The sequence below is a fragment of the Dunckerocampus dactyliophorus genome, chromosome 6, assembly GCF_027744805.1.
Source record: "Dunckerocampus dactyliophorus isolate RoL2022-P2 chromosome 6, RoL_Ddac_1.1, whole genome shotgun sequence".
Taxonomy (NCBI): domain Eukaryota; kingdom Metazoa; phylum Chordata; class Actinopteri; order Syngnathiformes; family Syngnathidae; genus Dunckerocampus; species Dunckerocampus dactyliophorus.
In genome coordinates this window covers 31,330,822-31,348,058 of record NC_072824.1, presented here as the reverse complement: position 1 = coordinate 31,348,058, position 17,237 = coordinate 31,330,822, and the positions used below count along the sequence as shown (strand labels likewise).

The 17,237-nt window shown below is 42.6% G+C and overlaps 1 long non-coding RNA gene across 1 annotated transcript in view; it reads left to right on the top strand.

The window, feature by feature from the left end:
- The first annotated feature begins 2,853 nt into the window (after positions 1 to 2,853).
- The window catches only part of LOC129182680 (uncharacterized), a 32,966-nt gene continuing 18,582 nt past the window's right edge, over positions 2,854 to 17,237 (top strand). Inside the window, exon 1 of the long non-coding RNA XR_008570680.1 lies at positions 2,854 to 3,079. This is a non-coding gene — a long non-coding RNA (uncharacterized LOC129182680). The remainder of the gene's footprint in view (positions 3,080 to 17,237) is intronic.

Sequence of the window (17,237 nt, the reverse complement as noted above, 5' to 3'; positions counted from 1 at the left end):
AAACAACAAAGATTTTAATTTGGGAGCAGTTTAACAACACAGTGGAACCTCGGTTAGCATACGTAACATCAAAAATTTCTGCCTTGGTTTGTGTACATTTTCCTGCGCGCCTTGCCGTGTTATTAATACACTCCGTGAGGGCAACTGTGTTCTTCGGGTATTTTTTCTTGTTAGCAGACTGTTAACATGCTAATGCATAGAAACAGGAAGTGGAAGTCACCTCCATCACCCGTCTATGAGTCTCAGCTTTTCTTTGGATCACGGCTGCAAAATAACTCCCAAAAGAAGGTGAGAAACACCATTGAATCCCAGAAATGAGTCATAGCAAAGCAGGAAGGTGGTTTTTGATTGGCTCTCACTGCCACACTGTGTCTTTGTCAACAATCACGTTTTTGGTCAATGTTTTTTTAGCCCTTTCGTTTGTCATTTATATGCATTTGTATGCATTTTGAATTGTTTTCTGCAAGTAAAAGTATAAAAACATGTTTTATGTTTTGGCTTTCTGGAACGACTTAATTGGATTTACATGATTTCTTATGGGCAAAAAATATTATCATTAGCATAGCATTATTCTCCTGTTCCCTTTTATTACATAGTGCAAATCACGAAAACAAATTACTGTGAGCTCTCATTCAAATCATCTATTTTTGACCACCAAAGTCATCCTGTGTTCAAGGGCTTATTCTCTGAGGTGAGTTTAAACAATATATCATTAGAACAATATCAGCCAAGTAACAATATGATCAACACACAAAAACCCACAGATATTTGTAAAAGTAAACAGACACAGTATCCATCTCATCATTGATCCGATACTGTGAGTTGGAGGATTGGATGTGATGGAGCGCTAATGCACAACATGGCGACACCCCACACACAGTAAACATTAAGAGCAAGGTTTCGGAAAAGGGGACAAAAATAACTGATAACTGCACTGTGCTCTTCGCAAATGCGTAGTAACGCTAGTTACTGTACACGCGGTTAAAGAGGTGGACCTGGAGAACCTGGAAGCTTACATCGATTACCACAACCCAACCATGGATCCCCAACAAAAACGAGGAAAGACAGGCTTTCTCTGCAAGTCTGGAAAATACGGATGTCACAAGACACCCAACTCAGGAAACGAGACGATTTTGAGAAAAGTAGAACTTTTTCATTTAATCACCAAATGTCACCAAATACTATTGATATTTGGATCGATCCGTCCACCCCTAATGTCCAAAAACAGCCAGGAGCACACAGACCTTCTTTGGTGAATGTGTCCCACCCGCTGTTGCTCCCAGAACGATGTTCCTGAAGTTGGGACGGTGAAAGGGACGTCCTGTGGTGCTGCTGAAGCGTCCTTGGCAGCGCCAGACAACGTCACTATCCCTGCCCTAGCAGGGGGCAATAATCACGTCAAGCCTCCCTGACAAGAGGCATTGAAATTAGCTGCAGTCCCCTGAAGAGTTTGGCATCCAGCTGTTACTTCTGGACATGCTGCTAACGTGACGAAAGTTTTTTTTTCACACTCAGTGGCATCTCATCCAGTTTTTCTCTCTTTTTTTGTACCACAGTCGTCACTGACATTTATTTAGCAGCTTCATGCTTCCTTGTCACTGGCCTAAAATGTCAATTGGCAGAATTGTCGTATTCTACCAAAGACATGTTTGAAATAAATAAACATGTCCGAGAACTGTCCCAAAAATGTCTCACCAAAACTCACAATTAAAAAAAAAAAAAATCCAATAGTATCTGCAATACATGACACACATTGTCCACTTTGTTTACATTCTTGGTGTGTGGCGCTGCTATTATGGCACTCACACATTTAGCATGGACACACACCAATCACAACTGCAAATTACCCGAACTAGGCAGGTCTGCCAAAATCCACCAAAACCGCTGATAAACTAGAAGAACACTACACTGGACGGTTGTCAACAGCCGTGAGGCCCCGCAGGGCTCATCTGCTACCCAGGGAGTCTGGCTTCCAGCAGCTACGCTCCATTCATCACCTGCTTTCAATGGCCACCACCAAGCCGAGAAGGCCAGGTAGGGAGCCTTGCGGCGCACATTGTTTTGGGGATTAGTCATGAAAGCTGTCTGGATGCTAGGGTCCTCTGTCTCAGCTGGCCAAGGTCATCATCTCTGGCTCGGCAGGAGGTAATTGGAAAGAACCCTGGGAACTAGCCGCCTGTGATTCATTCGCTTGCAAGCTAGCAGCACCGCACTCAGCAAACCTTCATCTGTTTGCACTTCGGTTAGCATGGCTGAAAATATGCTAATGTGTTTTGCATGTCTGTCACTTTCTCCCTCTATTCTTTTACATCTTGCTAATCCTTTCTCTGTTAGACAAAGTGGTTTGATAGACTTTCTGGTTTAGCGTGAGTTGTTCTCAGATGTTCCTGTGAAGGATACGCTTGTGGGATGGTGGTGGAAGATGACAAAGTCCTCTTGGATTAGTGGAAGATCTTCCTCGGTCATCCATGGTCTTCAAAACGCTCTCATTGTGTTTTTTTTCATTTTCGTGTGTGACATTTTTGATGAGTTTTGTTTTAGTTTGTCACTTCGTCTTTGGATGTCTGTCCGCATGCTGAATAGTTTTAAGCCGATTTGGCATCCTGCGGAGCAAGACGCTGGGCTATTAAACCGTGATGGGACAGCTGGTCGTAGTGGTTGTAGTCCATACATACCCCGGGTTGCCAAAGTAAAAAGATTACGGAGAGGGGGGGTGCAAGTGGTGCGGCAACCGTGATGCAAAACGATTCGGAATGCTGTCGGAAGCAAGAATGCAACCATTGCTTGCCAGTCCAGCCTGTTACAAACACACCCCTGTTGGGATATTGGCAAGTTGTCATGACGACAAGGATGTTCTGCTGATGAAGTCTCGCTCTCTCGTCGTCCAATCAGATTGAGGAACTACCATTGCAGCGTGAACAGGGCAGGACGCACCTATTCCGGTTGCACAATTCCGAGAAAGGACAGGCGAAATCTAAGACCACCAAGGGAAAACTGACAATCTATGGGATGTTGTCAATGGGATGCCATGGTTTAACAATGCACGATCAGCGGGGGTCGTGGATCCAGGGGCTGCCAGGTAGGGGGTCTTAATTATTATGCTGATAAAACGTCTTTCTTTCCCGTTATTAATTGAAAGAGTTAATTCAATTTTTATATTCTTTAAAGTGAGACAGCAATGAAACACTGCTTTTTATAGGACTTGCATGGTGTTTGTGTACCAAGTTGAAGCTGTCCAGCTTCTTTGGTGCACTTCGCAAAAATGGTAAAACACTCCTGCAGGTGTTTTTTTTCTTGCAAATCTGCAAGAGCAACAATAAGCCTTGTGAAAAGCAAAACAAAATGTTATGAAAGGCCTGGAAATGTCAAGAAGCATTTAACGTAATGTCCTTCCGTGTTAATTTCACCGCGGGACGTGAACTCGGCGCAAGAAAGGCTAATATACGGGAAACTGCAGGTAGCAAAGTGAGCTAAAAACTCTCCTGGTGTTAGTTTGAGTTGGGCCTTTTATCCCAAACTGCAGGGAGGGTTTTTCTTTTCTTTTTCCCCCATCTGACCAAAGGAGAAACCCTTGCTATGTGAAGGACGGAGGACTTGGTGGGGGCGCATTCATTTCATTTGTCAGTGCACTGCAGGTAGCCGTTACGGTCATCATCCTCTTAAGCGCATTACTACGATCGATCAAATTTGACGTATTTAAAATGAATGTTAGATCGTAAATGCTGGCGAGGCCTTCAATTTATTATTTCCAGTAGTTTTAAGCTTTTTTAGCACAAAATATGTTCCCTCCTTTACTCCCTCCCTTGCTCAACTCCATTCTGCGTATCATGGGTGCTCTGTGGGATGCCATTTGACAAACTCAACAGAGGTCGCATTCAAGGCTTCCAACTTCACAATGAAATGTATGTTGTCAGCATGGAAAGAAGACGCTGCCTGCTTTTGTAATTATGTTTGGATAGAATACTGGCTCAATACTCTTGTTTTGTTTTGTTTGGACTGGATGGGCATTTATGGATGTAGCGTTGCCGTTGACTTCTAGACAGGATATCTACAGTTGCACTCAAAACGACCAACCCTCACGCATTTCTTATTCTGCACTTAAATTCTTCTATTTATCATTCATATTCTGTCATTTGAGAGACAATTTGTCATCATTCAAAATGTTCGGCTCATTCAAAGTCTCACATTTTCTGCCTCAAAATTCCCATTGAGAATGAATGGATATTTTTTTACAAGTTGCACATTTCATAACTAATTCACATCTTCCAAGATAAAAAAAAAAAAACCTTCAGGACATTCGGACTTACACGTCCCCAAAAGTCCAACTTTTCCAGAAATTCCACATTTTTAATAACAGCACAAGAATCCAGCTCATTCAAGCTATGAATTTTACACATCCAAATATTCCCTGCAACATTTCACTTCAGGTTCAGCGTTCACACGCAATTTCAACGGCAATTGCCTTCTCGAGTTATTGACACTTCATTTCCACTGTTTCTATACTTGGAGTAGCGCAATAAATCAACAAAATAATGTTATTAAAGAGATTAAAGGCCTGTCCGCACGGGAAAGCTCCTGGGATATTTTTATTTTTATTTTGTGGCGGGTTGAATAAAAAATCGTAAATAGTTGCATCCAGACGGGAACACAACTGAGTGAAAACAATGTAATGCATCAGGCACGCCTGCCTGTGGCGCTGTGAAACCGACACACAGACACTAAAACTGTAGAAGAAGAAAGAAAGCAAGCGCATAACGTCAGTCATCTTCCGGAATTTCTTCTGCGAGTCGTTTTGGAGTATAATGCCAGTCGACGTATTCAGAGGCTTATCGGCTTGTCGCTTCTGGTCACGTGACGGTCACGTTTTCAGAAAGAAGCGGTTTGCCCGTCTACACGGCAACGATATGCCGGTGTCATCAGATTTTCCAGTTAAAAAAAAAAAAGCAGGTATATCAGGTAGATACTGAAATATCGATACTTCCGATAACAGATCTTCATGCTCTGGAATCGATGCTCAAGTCAAATATCAATACTTTTGAGACTTCAGTCATTTGAGTTCATGTTTGTCTGAAACATTTTTTGTTGAAACACAACCGGACTCATCGCGACAAAGTGATTGCTGTACTGTGTTTAGGGTCAAGTTGTAAGATCCTAATCAGCACCGTCACAATCTTCAGAAAAAATGGGTTTTCATCTGCTCTGAGATGAGAAACAAAGTGAGAACTACGAGCAGGCTCATTTTATTTTTTCACAAAATATTTTTCCAAACTGCGCTTTTTCCATTTCTATTTTTTAGAATTCCGTTTTTTACCTTTTACACTTATTTCACCCGTGTGTGTTGTGTGTTGTTGTATCAGTGAATAAAATGTCCATTAATTAAATGCAAAAATCCTTATTTTTATTCATATACATACATCATCCAATACATCATTGGACACGTTTGCGCAGTACAGTAATCCCTGGCTATATCGCGTTTTTTTCCAAATTTAATGAATTTATACAGTAAATGATGGCTGTTTCGTGGTAGACTATGGTCTGTTAGTAGTCAAATACAAATACAAAGTGATAAATACAAGTGATATGTAGTATTCTGGTCACTATGAGACATTACCTTACATGACATTACTTTCACACTGCATGAAGTCATGAAGTCAACCATAGTATGTCCGACATGAAAGAGTGGAAAAAAGTTATCCTCCCATTCTGTGTGGAAGTGGTAAGTTTTTGACTTTTTAAGTTTAGAACAACTGATTTGAGGCTAACTGGTTAGCTCAGAGATAAGAGTTGCAATGTGGTGTAAACAATGAATCATAGGAGTGTAAAGGTGACTATGGGGTGTTATTTCATGTCTACTACTGTACTGTTAAAAGACATATTTACAACGTCATAAACAGATTTTCTATACTGGAACAAAATCCTCAGCAAATTGTGATCATGCTTGTTCTTGTGGTCTCGAGTGCTCTAGTAATGTTTAAAATCGTATTTCGAAGATAGTAAACAGGTTTTCTATGCTCTATGAAAATATTAGACATAAGGAATCCTACTCTACAGAAATTCACTTTTCACTGTCAGATCTGTAACCAATTAACTGTGATAAATGAGGGTTTACTGTAGTTGATTTACTTCCAGCCACCCATCTTCCTCTACTTATCCGAGGTCGGGTAGCGGGCGCAGAAGCCTAAGCAGAGAAGCTCAGGCTTCCCTCACTCCAGCGAGTTCGTCCAGCTCCTCCCGGCGGATCCCGAGGTGCTCCCAGGCCAGTTGAGAGACATAGTCTCTCCAATGTGTTCTGGGTCTTCCCCAAGGCTTCCTACGGGTCGGACATGCCCTGAACACCTCCCCAGGGAGGCGCCCGGGAGGGATCCTGACCAGATGGCTCCTCTGAATGCGGAGGAGCAGCGGTTCGCCCGGATGACAGTGCTCCTCACCTTATCTCTGAGGGAGAGCCCAGCCACACTACGGAGAAACTCATTTCGGACGTTTGTACCCGCGATCTTGTCCTTTCAGCCACTACCCAAGCCTCATGTCCATAGGTGAGGGTAGGAAGGTCGATGGACCGGTAAATTGAGAGCTTTGCCTTTCAGCTCAGCTCCCTCTTCACCACAACGGACCGATGCAGAGTCCGTTGTGTCGTTGACAAAAGAATCCTGAAAGGAAGCCAGCTCTTGGCGTCATGTCATCAACTGCCTCATCCAGATACATCACAGTATGAGTTGGGAGAGCCAGCTGACATTTCACAGCGGAATCAGTAGATAAAAACATATATCTGTAAATGTCACGCGGAGGTTGCCTTTCATCAGGAGATGTGTCCACTCAAACCTCAGGCAGGAAATGCCTAATATGATTATGGGGTTATTGTTGGCACCACTAATTGCTTGTCACTTGTCAGGAAAGTGGGTAAAACTCCACAGTGCAACTTCTTTTTTCCGAGCCACTGTCAACCAAGGACAATGAATGTGTCCCAACTTGCCTCTGATTTAATAAAGAGAGACGTGGAGCCCACACGGAGCTGTTAAAGCACACAGCAGCATCCTGGTCAGGTTGTAAACAGACATGAAATCAAGGAGTTGGCTCACAAACAGGTTTGATCTCCTTGGGGCTGTCTAGAGTGGCTGATGAGGGAGGAAGGGGTGGAAGCAATGATTTGGGGCTCCTTTTGTTTCACATTAACTACCTCTGTATTGCCGGCAGCGTTGTCATTTGAGCTGTCCAGACAAGTGAAGGTCCAGCATTGACAGAAGTACCACAATAAAGAGACAGACAAATGCACCCAGAGGCTGAAGACTTGGGAAACAGCTGAGACCCACTCGTTTATTAACAGCACAATTTTCAACAGGCGTAGCATTTCCCCTCCATCCCATCCGAGACTTGCTGTCTTTTAGCTCTTTGTTCGTTACTTGCTAGGCAACACTTTGTTGGTCGAAGCGGGAGACTCTCATTTGATGCCTAACTAATCAAATTACATTTTTAGATATAATTAAATTTCCTAATTATTCAAAAGTTGCAGTCAATCCGCTGAGATTGGCGTCTTTATGACATTGTAATCGTATCCGCTTTGTTGTTGTCCTACTCGTCTTGGAACAACTACGGGAAGATGATGAGATCAGGATTGTGGGGCTTTCTTCCTCTGAGAGCCAGAGTGGCACGAAAAGATGAAGACGCATCCTCCTCATCCTCCCCAGATAAATTAGAAAGGAGAATTAAAAGTCTGCATAGCACCAAAGTGAATTATGTCCTTGAGGTTAATGCGGGACATCAAATATCATTTGTGGCTGAAAGGCACTTTCCTCTATGAAAGGTAATTATACATCTGCAGGAGAGATTTGACCGAAATCACTTTTCCCTGTAATGAATGGTCATTTATTAATGCTGAGCGATCTGGAATTTATCTTGGACAAATATACACTGATGTACCGCTTACACACTCCGTCAGAGGAGTTAACCTCTTACGGTGCAACGGAGTCCACATTCTACTACGGCGTGGTAGTGTCACACAAAGCAAGGACTCGTATACAATGTGACACGAGTCTCCGTTTTTCCTGCAGAGGTGTCCTCTGTGCGGCGGCCACCGGTGAGCGGCGACTCCCATAATGCAGTAGTGGGTGGGGCTAGGCACAGAAGTAGATCACAAGTACTGGAAATGCTTTTCAGCATCAGTACTTCTCATGTCCTTGTCCTCATGGCATACTCCCCTTCCTCGTCTCATTTGGCTTTTAATGACCGCACATACCACCGTCGTATTCCAGTGTTTTGCAAAGCCAGCATGCAGAGCAGCTCCTCTTCCTCGTTGTCATTATAAATGTCAACAATGTGCAGGGATTGTGGGAAATGTAGTGTTTCAAAGAAATGTCACAGGAAACTACAAAGCGGCAGTGCGCTCGACTATGAAAGATCTGATTGTCATTCCGTACCGTTCACAGTACACTCGAGTACCTTTAAACGAAAACTGCACTTATTTTGGAAATTTGCCCATCACCCACAATCCTTATGTGAAACATGACCACACATCCTTCCCTTTTCTGTGTGCTCTAAAGACAGAAAAACAGCTAGCATGTGGGAGCTAACAATGCACGTAACGGGACACACCTACTGTATTTTGACTACAAAGCTCTGAAAAAAAAAACCAAAAAACGGCAACAAAAGTCTATTTATATAACTGAGCTGTATACAAACCAAGCTGCAGCGACATTGTTGTTGTAGCAGCTACCACGAAGAACTATTTTTCTGGCGAAGTGACTCACGCCAACAACCGAGAGGTGACAGACCCACTCCAACACAATGTGACAGGTGACAGACCCACACCAACACAATGCAAGAGGTGACAGACCCTCTCCAACACAATGCGAGAGGACACCAATCTGTACTGCCTGGGAAACAAGAACAAGCATCAGGACAACTACCAATAGACAACCAAATGATTTGTAAAGTATCGGCCCACATTCCAAGTTTTGTTGATACAAGGTTAGATGGCCTGTGTGGTGATGTTATGTGCTATGTGCTCCACGCATCACAATCAATATCATGGTGACTTACTGTACAACCATGGACGGTTGTGTGTCTGGTCCAGCTGGCCTGGGGCGTCTTTTCCAGTTTATTTGGGATAGGCGGAAAAACATTTGTACCACTGCAAACCCTGGGCCATTTTGTTTGACCAAATCAGGTTTTCCTGGGCATCTACAAGGTCTGCATGGATGATCTTGGTCACAAAATGTGAAAATGTAGATATTATGCTGCTGGCTAAGTGTCAATGCTGCTTGTTGAGTGAGTTTTAGCGTTAAAGAAATGATAGTTTTATCATCTGTTGAAACCGGTCTTGGATTGTTTGCTTTTTTTTTTTTGACACTTGTTCGATTAAGTCCCACCGAAAGAAGAAGTCAAAGGATGCGGGGGCCGCTTTAATGTTTGTACATATATATTTTTAAATATTGTGTAAAAAGGTGAAACATAAGCACTTTTGGACACCCCTAATCTAAATGAAAAATGGAGAAACGTCTTCTGCTAAAAACTGTTTTGCACTGATTGCTTATAAATGTAGGAGTGACTAAATGGTTTGCACATCACACAAAAAAAGAGGACATGTGTTGCTTTTCTTCCTCAAAGCGTGCGACTTATCAGTGTTGTGCGCTGCCAGTGTGACTGCTGCTACTCCGACTACTGCAGTACTACTACAGCAACAGCTACTGTAGGTTAGGGAAGTGACGCAAAAGAAAGTTTGGGGTTTTATGTTGTCTTGTCTTGCGTTGAGAATCCTCACTTTCTTCCAAACAAAGTGGATGTGGGAGATATTCGAAATGGACGTTTTGAAGGACGGCTCTGGTGCCGAACTGAAATACCTGTTAAAAATATGGCACCATAAAACGTTTTTCCTTGTTTGTTAGCTGATTTTGGCCCCGAGAGAGTGCATGTAGACACACGTTATTGGCCTAATTTGATTTCAAGGCATAGGCAATGATACTGTGAATGTGTGGTCTCTATGAATAGATTTCTAAACTGTATTTTAGAATAGATGCAGTTTGATGAGGTGCCACTTGCGTGCCGATATCAATACCGATATGATCCGATATGCCATTTTATGCAGGCATCCATATTCTATTCTCCACACGCACATTCATTGAAAAGACATCTGGCACTGGACCAGGAGTTTAGTTAAAAAATGAGGAACACTTCTATTCATTAATGTCACATGACTGCCCATTGGTTTTAATTATGGTTGGCTCTTTCAACTTACAATCAAACGTACTTCAAAACGTTTTGCGTTTGACCATTGTTTCTGCGGGGACTTTGGACAACGGGGGAGGGGTACATACATATGTGTGTGCAGCCAATCTATGTCACTCCTGTCCTATAATATCTCATCCTGCTTATCCATCTGTCTATTTGCATGCATAAACACACACACATACACCTTTGTAATACCGTGTATATGTGTGCACACTTTTACAGGCTTTTGCAGGATTGCTGTGTTTTATTTTCCCCACAGCTGCAAAGGGACTGGATTGATGTGTAACCCAAGCCGGCACTTTAAAGGGCGAGAGGCCTGGACAGACGTGCTCTTGCTAGTATACCAGATGGGGCTTTATGATGAAAAGAGCATAATCCCCATCCAGGCATCACTTCCATCGCAAGTGCCCCACAAAGGCATTCACAGCTTTATGTATTGCAATAAATAATCTTTTTTTTCCACAAACCCAAACAGCCTAATTTTGGCGTTTATCTCCTGGTTTGCCTTCTTTTGCAGTGTTTCTATCTTTCTGACACTCTTCTGTCTGCTTCATTTCTTTATCCCGCAACCTCCTCACTCAGCCCCTCAACCCCCTTTTGCACTTGAAGACTTGCAAATGTGGTATTAGCTCAAATTCACAGAGCCAGGCAAGTGATCTCTTTTTATCCACCAGGGCACTTCTGATTGAGCTATGCCGTGTGCATTGGGAATGAGCGCTGCACTGAGGCTGGCAAACGCCATGCCTCTGATTGGTATTCAATATGCCGTCACTGCAGGACATGGTTGTTTGGGGCTGAGGGTTTACTATTTCTTTCACTCGCTCCCGTAATTCCACCCATAGAAAAAGGTCTTTCATTGCAAAGGTCACTTACAAACACACCAGTAAATTTAACTCTCTGGAAATGACTGTATTAGGTCTGGGCTATACTGTGAGTGTCAACATTTTTTTCATGGTTTGGACAGTCTAATGTATTTGAATATATCCCAATCCTTTTTCTTTTCACCCTCTTTTATCCTACAAACTTTTACCACTGAGGGCCACATACGAGTAAATACAAGTAAAAGGCCAGTTGAGAGACATAGTCTCTCCAACGTGTTGCCCGAGGCCTCCTACTGGTCGGCTGTGCCCTGGACACATAAGAAAGCGTCCGGGAAGCATCCTGATCAGGTACCCGAGCCACCTCATCTGGCTCCTCTCAATGCGGAGGAGCAGCGGTTCTACTCCGAGTTTCTCCCGGATGACCGTGCTTCTCACCTCATCTCTAAGGGAGAGCCCGGCCACCCTACGGAGAAAACTCATTTCGGCCGCTGGAACCCACAATCTTGTCTTTTCGGTCACTGCCCAAAGCTCAAGGCCATAGGTGAGGGTAAGGACGTAAATCAGCCGGTAAATTGAAAGATTTGCCTTTCGGCTAAGCTTCGTCTTTACCACAATGGACTGATGGCAGAGTCTGCATCACTGCAGTCGCCGAACTAATCCTCCTGTCGATCCTGCGTTCCATCCTTCCCTCACAAGATCCTGAGGTACTTAAACTCCTCCACTTTGGCCAGGATCTGATAATCCGACCCACAGATGGCACTCTGACCTTTTCGGGGCAAGAACTATGGACTCGGACTTGGAGGTGCTGATAGTGTGTCCACAAAGAAGATGGGCTGGTTGTCCCAAGCAATAAATTTGACTACCTTTTCAGTGATCTTGCCTTTTTGCTTGGTCTTCCCTGTGAAAATCCAGAGTTTGTTACTTTTTCATTGGTGGCCTTGCTAACGGCTTTATACTCCATTTAATGTTTGGTCCTAAGATGAAGTATTACATTTGTCGTATTGAATGCAGTTTTGCTCGTACTACCTCGTGAAACTGTCATTTTGCAGTTTGAGTGGCTGTAGGGCTATTTTCATTCACAGCGCAGAAGTACGTCCACACGGCTGACATGGCTTTGTTTACTTTCCGGTCTGCTGCAAAAACAAAGCGGGTGGCCTCATCCTCCGATATCTGATCATTAAAAAAAAGCCAAAAATCATCCCTCATCCCTTCACAGTGTTTTTTTTTCGAAACGTGCAACGACGCAGACAAATGCAACAGTAACGGTTTGAACACTGTGAATTATTCCTTTATTTTTAGGAAATTCAACTTCCTTATTGCCTGAAGTGCAGCATTAATAGTTACGGCTTTCTCGATCTCTACTGAAAAATTCTTACGGGAAATGTACAAAAGTATTTCACCAGGAATCCGGAATGTTCCCCAACAGTAGACTAGAATGACAGAACAGAATCTCCAGGGTCTGGCTTCTCCTTGGTCTTGGCATTATCCATTAAATTATCCATTATCCAACAAATCTAGGTAAAAATGATGTTAAATGTTCAGTTGTCCATTCATTTGTCATTTGTAATTATTTTTGCACCATTTTCTGCATGTAAAACGATAATTATTGTCTACAAAATGTGTTATGTGTTATCATTTTTGGGTTTCTGGAACGGATTGATTGGCTTTAGATGATTTTCTATGGGAAAATTTGCTTTGGTGAGAGTCCATGTTGGTTTGAATCTGACCTTCTGGAACGGACTAATCATCACAGATGGTATTGTAGGGTGGAATGGCTCAGGTGGTAGAGTGGTCGTCTCCCAACCTGAAGGTTGTGGGTTCGATACTCCTGTGATCATGCCAAAGTATCCTTGGGCAAGAGGGTTTCTCTCTGATACTTGCAGAACATGTCAGACATTGGTTTTGAATTTTCATAAGGTGCGGCATGCAATTAAAGAAATGGCATAGCAGATGCTATCAGTGGTGTTCCCAGTGGGGCTCACACAGTGATGCCTGAAAGCATCTGTGTTTTTATCGGACCTACATCTGGACTAGTGATCATTTTCAGAGCAGTGTGTGTTGTGTTCAGATTATGATTAAAAACGTTAAAAAGCCAAGCGTACTGCATTGATATTTATGGTGTTGTGACTTGAGTTGCAGGATAAGGCACAGTAGACTGCATTAAGAACTGCATTTTATTTTATTATTTACTGATTTATTCAGTTAGTTTTTTGTTATTTATTTGAAATACATATGTTCCACTTCCATCATGTTCTATTAGACCAGTTCTATTAGACTCAATCATTTTTTGGCAGGACAGAAATGTAAGGTACACAAAATGACAGTAGTTAATGAGGAACAAACCTACCTAACCCAAACTTTAACCACTACTCATTAGTTCCTCATTAGTTCTTCATTAGTTCCTCAGTAACTACTCTAAATTTATATGCCTTAGTTCCTCAGTAACTACTCTACTCATTAGTTCCTCATTAGTTCTTTATTAGTTCCTCAGTAACTAGTCTAAATGTATGTGCCTTAGTCATTAGCTCCTCATGAGTTCTTCATTAGTTCTTCATTATTTCTTCACTAAGTACTGTGTTTTTGTGACCCTATTTATTTATCTGTACTTGAAACTGAAAGCAGCAAAATGCAACAAAATGGAGCGCAGCGAAGCATCCAGTGTATTCAAGAGTCAAATTGCATGACGATTCTGTCAAATTCATACATGTTGGCAGGTCTGCACTAATATTGAAAGTCCTCCCTGCCTCCCACACTCCCCCAGAGGGACCCCCTATTATTTGAGAACCGCTGCATTAGACTGTTAACAGAAATGTTTTTTTTTTCATAACACATTTTAGAGCTGTAATTATAATACCGTGAAACGGTGATATATTTGCCCAAGGGTATCACGCCGTCAGAATCTCATTCTGGCTCCCGCCTAATTACAGTACTAGGTGTGTCAGGACACACCCAACTCAAAAGACGAGACGATACACGGCATTGGGTCCACGAGAGTGGAGAGAGAGTGTTGCTGTGGGGTTGAAATGACAGTGCGGAAGAGGAGATTGAGGAGCTGTCAATGCTGAGGAAGAAACTTGAGAGATCGGGAAGATCTGGGTTTGAATCTTCATTGGGCATCTCTGTGTGGAGTCTGCATGTTCTCTCTGTGCATGCATGGGTTTTCTCCGGGTACTCCGGTTTCCTCCCAAAAACATGCATGTTAATTGGTTAATTGGCGACTCTAAGTTGCCCATAGGTATGAATGTGAGAGTGAATTTGTCTGTATGTGCCCTGTGATTGGCTGGCGACCAGTCCAGGGTGTACCCAGGTCTCGCCCGCAGTCAGCTGGGATAGGCTGCAGCATACCCGTGACCCTAGCGAGGATAAGCGGCATAGAAGACGGAATGATGGCTTGTTTACAATAAATTGCTTAGTCAGAACCTTTTTTTGGTCTCACTCTCATTTCTTCTTTTTGCATTTTGAAGCTCTACTCAGAACCTTCTTAGGTTTTCTTGCTATTCTTGCAATGTTTCAACTGGTCTTAAAACTTTGATCAAGAGTGTATTGTTTCCTGTTTGATAAGTAGCGTTTCACCCGGGTCAGGACAACGTCCCAAATACTGTAGCGTTTTAACCTGTTCAATAAGATTTTGTGGTTCGTTGTGTCTAATTGTTTCGTTAGGTCCATAAATAGTGCAGCTGCATACTGTTTCCGATCTTTCACACTGGTGATTATTTCTGTTATTTCAATTAGTGCCATTGATGCTGAGATGTTTGTTCTGCATCCATATTGGCTGGATGAAAGCAAGTCATTTACATTTACTTAGGAATTTGTCTAACCTGTTGTTGAATATTGTTTCAATACATTTGGAGAGGAGTAGAAGTATGAAAAGTGGACTATAATTTATAAATTGGTGTCTCCAGTGTTGTAGATCAGTACTACTTTGGCTGTTTTCATTTTATCTGGGAATTTTCCAGTCTGAAATGATAAATTACTGATGTCAGTTGATGGTCCTGAAATGTCTTTGATGACCTTTTTTTACAGACTATTTACCATGTCTATTTTTTGTAACGCTACTGAGGAACATTGAACTGGGGTTCCTATCAGTGGCATCACTCCAGTCTCCCCATGTTGGGGAGTTTGGAATAATTCCTTCCAGATTTGTTCGTCATGGAACACTCTAACCACTTCATCCATATTGTCCTTTGTTTCTTTTCCATCTGTGAAATATTGAGGGTAACCTTCTTTCTTCAAGCTATTCTTGATAATGCTATTTAAAATGCCCCGTGCGGCGCTGATATTACTTTTGCTCTTATCTCATATTTTGTTGTGGCATTCCTTCCTGCATTCTCCTAAAGTCCTTGTGACTTATTTATATTTGTATTCTATTATATACTGTATGTATATGTATTCCATTATATTTGTATTCTGCTTGTTCAGTTCTTCTCCCTTCTCTTCTTTGAGTGATTTGTCTCAATGGACAATTTTTGTCAAAAGCATCCTGTAGATCAGGCCCGCCAAGTGTCTTAATACCTTTCCAAATTCCCCTTTTTAAGCCTTTTAACATCTAAGCTGTAGCCGGCAAGATGACTTGCAGTGCTGTTGTGGCACGCTTGAGTCACACAGGAAATACTCACATGCAATCTGTAGCTAGCACATGAGCATACAAATAAATGTCTACACACTATACCCACGCCTCATGTCCCCGCAAGGCATGCTGGGCAGCTTGTGGTACTCTCGCTCCAAACATTTTGTCGTGTTTGTTGCACTTTTGCTTGATTGATGTTGAGGTCGTCAGGGAAGCAAACAAGGAGGGACGTTAACATACTGATTGAGAGCCAATGTTTTATTGATCATAGTTCATATTGTTGTTGCTGCTGGGCTACCCAGCATGCCTTGCAGGCACTTGTAAACAGCATCTTAAGTTACGTGTTATATTTAGCACTTAGTTGTTGCTTATCACCCACATAGTAGTAGTAGTGGATTTATGTGATGCGTTAACTTGCTGTGGATGTGTTTTCGTTTCGTTGCACCGTGAGTATGTTGAGCTTTGATGACCACCTATACATAGACGGCCCCTCGGCCAGATTTTTTAACCCAACGTGGGCCGGGGTCAAAAACCTTGCCCATACATGCAGTAGATACTTAGAAAGTGTTTGTAGGCTCAATGGACATCATTTTCAGTATAGTCATTCCACATTGATAGAGGTTACTTGGTTCCCGACCGCGATCAATGAATTTCCGCAATATAGGATTCCATGTTAATAAATGGAATATTTTCATTGGCAGATTACAGGGGCAGAGTACACAACAAGCACAAGAAGCGAGGGCTCCGGGTAGATTTGCAAGCAGAATAAACACGGGAATGAGACTTACCAACAAAGGCCCAAGGACTGGATCTGCTGGATGTGGCTTTTGCAGCAGAACTTTGTCGTAAAAGCGTGTTAGATGAGGACGAGAGATACGTGCAGTTTCTGCAGAAATTTGATGTAGATATCCAACGGGACGTGATCGTCAACTCAACTCGGGAGCCTGTTGTTCTGGTAATGGAGTCATGATATCATCCCATGGACACAAGGACCGATCACGTTTGCTTCTTCAACATTCTTGGTACGAAATCACAGTGGCGACTCTTCAGCGTTCGTGATCAACCATAGCAGAAGTTGACGAAAGCAATCTGAGGCAGGCCATAAAATACATTTTAATCCTACAAAAAGCAAAAAGCAACGTCTAGGTAGGTGAAACACACTAATATGAGATAAAACCCAGGTGGAATAATGTGGTAACAATAAGAAAAGAAAGGCACATGGAAAAATGGAGACAAAGGGCAATACACCTACACAAATATTACAGGATTTGGGAGAATCCCATAAAGCCAAAACAGCAGTTCAAACCTCTGTGACTGACAGGCGATCAGTTGATGTTGTCCACCCAAGTCAGCAGGAATAGACTCCAGCCTCACTGTGACCCTGAACAGAATAAACAGTATAGGAAACGGATGGAAGGATGGATTATTGTTTACCTCTTAGATGATCATATCTTGTGTGTTTGTGCACGCACAGAGTATTCTGAATGCAGCTCATCTTGCTATAGCACGGCAAAATGAGGTGCAGGCGACAAAGAGCTTTGAGGAAGTAGACATGTATCTCCAAGGACACATACCACCCAACAGATCAAAGGACCCGGAGGACGTGTTTGATGGGGAAACCACACTGG